This window comes from Hemitrygon akajei, chromosome 5 (assembly GCF_048418815.1).
Source record: "Hemitrygon akajei chromosome 5, sHemAka1.3, whole genome shotgun sequence".
Classification (NCBI taxonomy): Eukaryota; Metazoa; Chordata; class Chondrichthyes; order Myliobatiformes; family Dasyatidae; genus Hemitrygon; species Hemitrygon akajei.
In genome coordinates, this window is record NC_133128.1 from 149,109,040 (window position 1) to 149,115,643 (window position 6,604).

The 6,604-nt window shown below is 40.2% G+C and overlaps 1 protein-coding gene across 3 annotated transcripts in view; it reads right to left on the reverse strand.

Annotated features, from left to right (window-relative positions):
* The window catches only part of pikfyve (phosphoinositide kinase, FYVE finger containing), a 99,737-nt gene extending 94,047 nt beyond the window's left edge, over positions 1-5,690 (reverse strand). For 2 of the 3 annotated variants that reach the window (XM_073046830.1, XM_073046828.1), the window contains exon 1: positions 5,517-5,690. The gene's annotated coding sequence lies outside the window, so the exon portion shown is untranslated. The remainder of the gene's footprint in view (positions 1-5,516) is intronic. The other variant, XM_073046829.1, reaches the window with a different exon arrangement.
* Positions 5,691-6,604: the final 914 nt, after the last annotated feature.

Below are 6,604 nucleotides of genomic sequence, written 5' to 3' on the forward strand. Positions count from 1 at the left end.
CATCCCATCAAAACTGAAAGGATCCATATTAATCTACCTGATGCAGATGCATCTGTCTAAGACAATATTGATAGGAGTAACCACCACACACTTCTGTGGCGATGAAATCCTGTCCACTCATTGAAAATACATATCATGTCATGTGCACTACCATCTGCATTAAATGGGGGAGATTACAAACAAATCTATTGACTCAAGACTGGGCATGCATGAGATGCTGCAAGCCAGCAGCAGAACTATTCTCAACCATAAATCTAAAACCTCATGGCACAGAGCATCTCCAACTCTACCATCAGCATCAAACCAAGGGATCAACTCCAGTTATATGAAGAGTGTAGGAGGGCATGCCAGGTAGAGTTCCAAACATATCTCTGGATTAGAAATCAACCTAGTGAAGCTACTAGACAGCAGTTCTTGTATAATCGAACAGCATAAACAGACAGAATAAGCAATCTCACAAACAACGAATAAGGTCTAAGCTCTGCAGTACTGGTATATCCAGTCATGAATGGTGGTGATAATAAACATCTCATTCAAAGAGCAGTTTCCACAAATACCCCTATTTTCAATGCTGGGGGAGCACAGTACATCCGCGTGAAAGAGAAAGCTTAAGTACTGTATGTGCAAGTTTCACTCCATATGATATCAAGAAACTGGATACAGCAAAGGCCATAGGCACTGCCAACAACTGACAATGCTACATCTGCTCCAGAACCTGCTGCACCGCTTGACCATTTTCTTCCACTCCAGCTTCAAACCTACAGCCTACCCAATAATGTGGAAAATTGACCAGGTATGTCCAGTCCACAAGAAGCAGGACAAATTCAACCAAGCCAATCACTATCCCATGAGTCTACCCTCAATTATTAGTAAAGTGATGGAAAAAATAATTGATAATGCTATCAAAAACAACTACATCCCTTCAACCATTCAGTTCTTGAACCAATTGGCACAACAATAATCACTACAGTTCAGCAACACCACAATCACTTTGATCATTTGCACTAAAATGGACTTTTTTTTTGTTTAAATGGGTCTTCTTTCTTGTGAAGACTGTTTATGCTTTTCTTCCGATTGTGCTTATATGATGCTTTGTGCCTATGATATTGCTTCAAGTAAAGTTTTTCATTGCACCTGTGCATATGGCAACAAAGTTGATTTTAACTTTGAAGAGGTGCTTATTTTGCAACAGAAGCTCAGTTTTGGTTCCAAAATCAGTCACCTCCTGATCTCATTACAGCCTTAATTCAAAATGGATGACCTGAACTTCAGAGGTGAAGTGAGAGTAACTGTCTTTGACCTCAAGGCAACATATGATCGAGAATGGCATCAAGGAGCCTTGGCTCAACGAAACACATAATCTTGACTTGGAAATGTATCGGCACTCTGTCACTGTTATTGGATCAAAATCCACGAGCTCTCTCCCTAATGCCCGCAACTCGAAGACTACAGCAGTTTTAAGTGGCAGCTTACCTCTACCTTCTGAAAAGCAACTAGGGGTAGGCAGGTACACGCTGGCTCAGCCTACAAAGCGCACATTGTCGAACATTTCCTTCAGCAGAATTAAGTCTAATAGACCTGCCTACGATTTGAACTCCTTTGCACTCAATTTTATATATAAATTGCACAAAAATTTGTAAACCCATCTTGAAGAATGTATTTCCTACTGAATACACATGCTATATGAAATTGGCTCAGACACCTTGTGATTCCCCTCAATGCAGGATTCACTTTCCCATGCCAGTTTGCACATATTGTGATGCTCTAAAGTGCAGATTCATTTTAATTACTTACTTGTTAAAGTAGAAAAAACTTCATAAATACATAGCAGCAAAAAGGCTGTACATAACACAGAGTAAACTTTATGAACTAAAATGATCCATCTCCTGCTACATTGAGTAAAAAACACATCTATTTAATTATATTTTTAAAAATCAATACTAACAACCATCCGCAAAGGACAAGGAACATATGGAACTGATGTTGGCGCTGATTAGTCTATTCTATGTTCAAAGACAGGATGGTGGGTCTCCCCTGCATGACCAATGCAACATTGCCACTACCCTTCTTGCTCACGTTCACAACAGCCTTAATATTGACTCACCATTGTGAAAATGGTATCTAGTGTCACTGTCAAACATGCAAATCAAGTTCTAGCAAACTATGGGGGCAATATTTTCTTAAAACAAGGATGTCCTGGTGTCATGATTCTTTGAGGCTTGTCATTTTGCATTAGCATTAAAGATAGCACCTACTAAATGCATCAAAAATTTTCTAAGTACAATTTCCAGTCAATAGTCTTTCAAACTACAGGAAAGGGAAACACAGCAAAGGCACAAAACATGCATTTTCCTTCATACCTCATGATTGCCAATTACACTGCACTAAAGAATCACTGACCTAATTAATGCGATCTTGGCTCCCAAGCAGAGGAAACATAATGCAGTTACTCAGAAAGAGTATGGTTGTTAAAGTCTGGGAACCCTACACTATTTCTGAAGAGGTCTTTAAAAAGTGCATTAAATGATTCATTTCTATTCCATAAGATCCTGAACTCTGTTTTCAGATCCCACATTTTAAAATGTTCTAGTTTTCTTCTGAACCATGCTGTTTCAGAACTTTATAATTACCTTCACCCACAGAGGTACAGTAAATCAGTAATATTTCTCTCCAATCAATCTAACCACCATCCTGCACCTAATTCAGTATCATAAAGCAATGTTAGATTTTCCAGCCTCAAGTTGTTTTATGGAGCATTAAAATTCCAAATATGAAAAATTGATGTAGAACCAGTTTATTCTAAGTAAACAACACAACAACTGCCAATATCTGCTGCGGGACACACCATTTAAATGTCTATGTCAACAGACCAAATGCAACATCTTCTTCAATCTAATTAGTTAGTGAAACATATTTCTGTTCTATTCAAAATAGTGTCTGTCACACCATTCTGGTTTCCCATAAAGTAACACTACATCAATGATGTGGAAATTTAATACAACAAACTAAAAACCCAGTTCTTGCCTAATATCTACATCTGATTATGCAAAGCTGTACCATTTAAGAAATGCTCTAAAACAAGCTTACTTGGACAGCAACTCTCTTCCATATAATCTCCACACAAATTGCAGTAATAATATTCAGTTTGACTATTAACTTTATTCTAAATCTGAATCTGTTCAATTAAACACATTAAAAAGCCTTGGTTTAATGATAAATGATTGGATTAGGTTCAAGAAAATAAAAATATGAAACTACTTCCTGAATTTCCCTTTTCTTTTCCAGAAATCTAAGTAGTACAAGTTAATTTTCCAATCAGCATTTTTCTTTTAAACAAAGGTGTCTATTCAACTACCACCTGAACAACTACAGAAATACAAGACTACTGGGTACGATCAAAAATACAGAACTCATGCATTAAATGTATTTACCTGAACAAATATAATCATTAAGCAATTTTACTAATCCCAGACAAATTGGAGGTTGCATATAAAATTCAGGTTGCTGGTTCATTAAAAATAATTTTTCTTCCCCACTATTTATTTCCCACTTCAATTTTCAAAATCAACAGTATCTTGCTTTTCTACAATACTTACTCTGGTAGGTAGTGCTATTTGAATGAACCAAAGTTATTAATATTCAAGAGATACTACTTCAAGTAGTACAATGGCTGGGAAATTCAAAATGATTAAACTTGCTGGCATGAGCGCTTCAGGTCTGTATTCAAAAGGATGCTGTTATTACATTTAAATCAGATTCATCACAACTCCGGAATCCATACCAGTCAAATTATGCTGGTGAGTTTTCCATAAGACTTCCCTAAACTCAGGACTAGTTGTGCTTTGAACTAGATCTCCAAAACCAGATCTCCAGCACCCAAAACTAGACACGGACAAGTAATTAACTGAGGAGCAACAAAGCTTTTTAAGGACTGCATGGTATTTATTCATGATTGTGCATTTCACTGCAGTACATTGCAGGAGTTTGTGTGTACTTTGAAAGAACAGTGTGAAGTGTACACTTGAAGCTTCTTTTGACATTGGGCCGATGGAAATGGAAGAAACACAGTTCATTTCATTCAGCAGACAAATTAACATCTTCAATATGCTTAATAAAACACCAATCCACTCCAAACCACACATTGTTATAATATGAAGAGGTATTATCAACTCTATTTACTAAATCTTAATATCTGGCTGCACTTCCACTTCTGTATGTTTCTTTTTTCAAAGTTCTGAAAATACAGTGTTTATTTACAACCACCTCCATCATAAGCAAAAACTGCATTTTTGGAACATATCATTGACATAAGAGGAGATAGGACAAACTTGGGTTGTTTTCTCTGGAGCAGTGAAGGCTGAGGGGAAATGAGGGAATATGTACAGAGAGTGCTGGGTACCTGGAATGCATTGCTTGGATTGGTGATTGAGAAAGATCTATTAGGGACATTTTAAGAGATGCTTAGCAGGTACATAAAAGTAAGGGAAATGAAAGGATATAGACATCATGTAGGTAGAAGAGAATACTTTAGTTGGCCATTTGATTACTGATTGGTTTGTCATAACATTGTGGGCCAAAGGGTCTGTTCTTGTACTGTACTATACTATTCATAGTATGTTCTGTAGCAGTCCACATTAGAGATAGCACATAATGTAACCGTGCTAAACAAAACTCTGTCCCCTAATTTACGCTGTGAATTTGACCATGAAGTTCACATGCACGGAAGTTTCTTATTTCTTTCAGATTGTTACTGCGGAGTTCTGTGGGTTTGGAGGTTCCGAAGAATCCAACTTCGTTTGCCTTTTCACTGGCAGATGTATATTAAAGTGAGATATTTTAGTCTGGGGAGCTAGAGATATTATGCACGCAAAGGGAATCTTTGGATTTGAAGCCCATGGAAACCATCCCTGTTACAGCAAAAGTAATGAAAACTGATCCGCTGTGTCCAAGCATATTAAGCAGTTAAAAAAACGGAAAATACAGTTGTTCGATACCCTAAATTTAAAAAAAAACAGAATGTAAGATCATAGAGAGAGAGAGAAATAGCCCGATCACTTCCAGCGCTTTGGTTTTTATTTCAGACCAAGCAGCCATGATACCTCCAAAACATTAGCGATGGCACTAGAAACTGGCTTTTAAAAGGCACTGCCGCCAAGACGAGAAGGCGGAGTAACAGATCATGAGACTGGTCGTTCTCTCATCATAGCATCCTGGAATGGCATATCTGAAAACGCAAAGCTTCGTGCCAGTGATGATTTGATCCTGCACTTCGCAGTGAGGTTTGGGCGGGGCGCTGTGCAAGGACTCCAAACCCCAAACGAGATCTCCAGTACAAAGATCAGCGAGAGAACGAAAAGTTCAAGGGCAGGAAAAGCATAGGTAGCAGAGTGAACACACAAAGGCCTCGTACACAGGGCATCTTGTGTAGCCACAACAGCAGCCATCGGCATCAACAATCCCTCCCAGTCCGCCGCTCTCAGGGCCTGAACCCGAGCCCGCGCCCCTGCAGAGCTCACCTCTCGCCCGGCTCCACACCGAGCGACGGACACGCTGTCGCCGGGCGGCGAGTCAAGACATTCAGTCCCGCCGCTGCCGCTACCGCCCCGGCCCGGCCCTGGCTGTCACTTCTCCGCCCACACCCACTCCAGCCGCTCCGACCAATGACGGTCCTCCCACAGCGCGCGCCCGCGGCCCCGGGCTGCCGCTGTATCCGCGCGGCCGCTTCGGCGTGCACGTGCGCGGGATTTCCCTCCTCCCTTCTGATCGGCGTGCACGTGCGCGGGATTTCCCTCCCACGCGGGGATATTGATGCTGTTCCTCTCGTAGAGTGAATTTCTGTTGCACTTTAGGGAAGGGAACTCGCTTAAAAGAAGTGCGAGTTCTCAAAACGCACATATTACAAATACGTATAAAATAAAACGTTGGGAACACCCAACAGATTTTAAGACATAGGAACAGAATAAGGCCGTTCAGCCCATCGAGTCCACTCCACCATTTCATCATGGCTGATCCCAGATCCCATTCAACCACATACACCTGCCTTCTCACCATTTTCCTTGATGCCCCGATGAATCAGGAATCTATCAACTTCTGCCTTAAATATAAATATATTAAATATACTTTAATATGTAGTCCCACATAGTCTAGTGTAGCTTTGTATTGTTTCATATGGCACCATGGTCCTAGAGGAACGTTGTTTTGTTTTTACTGTGTACTGTACCAGCAGTGTATGGTCGAAATGATAATAAAAAATGACTTGACTTGACTTGGCCTCCACTGTAGTCTGCCTTTCCCTATAACCCTTAATTCCCCCATTATGCAAGAACCTTTTTGACCTTGTATTAAATACTGAGATAGCCTCCACTGCTTCACTGAGCAGAGAATTCCACCGATTCACCACCCTCTGGGAAAAGCAATTCCTCCTCATCTCCACCCTAAATCTACTCCTCCTCCAAATCTTGAGGCTATGTCCCCTAGTTCTAATCTCACCTATCAGTGGAAACAACTTTCCTGCCTCTATCTTATCTGTCCCTTTCATAATTGTATATGTTTCTATAAGATCCCCTCTCATTCTTCTGAATTCCAGCAAGTACAGTCACAAGCG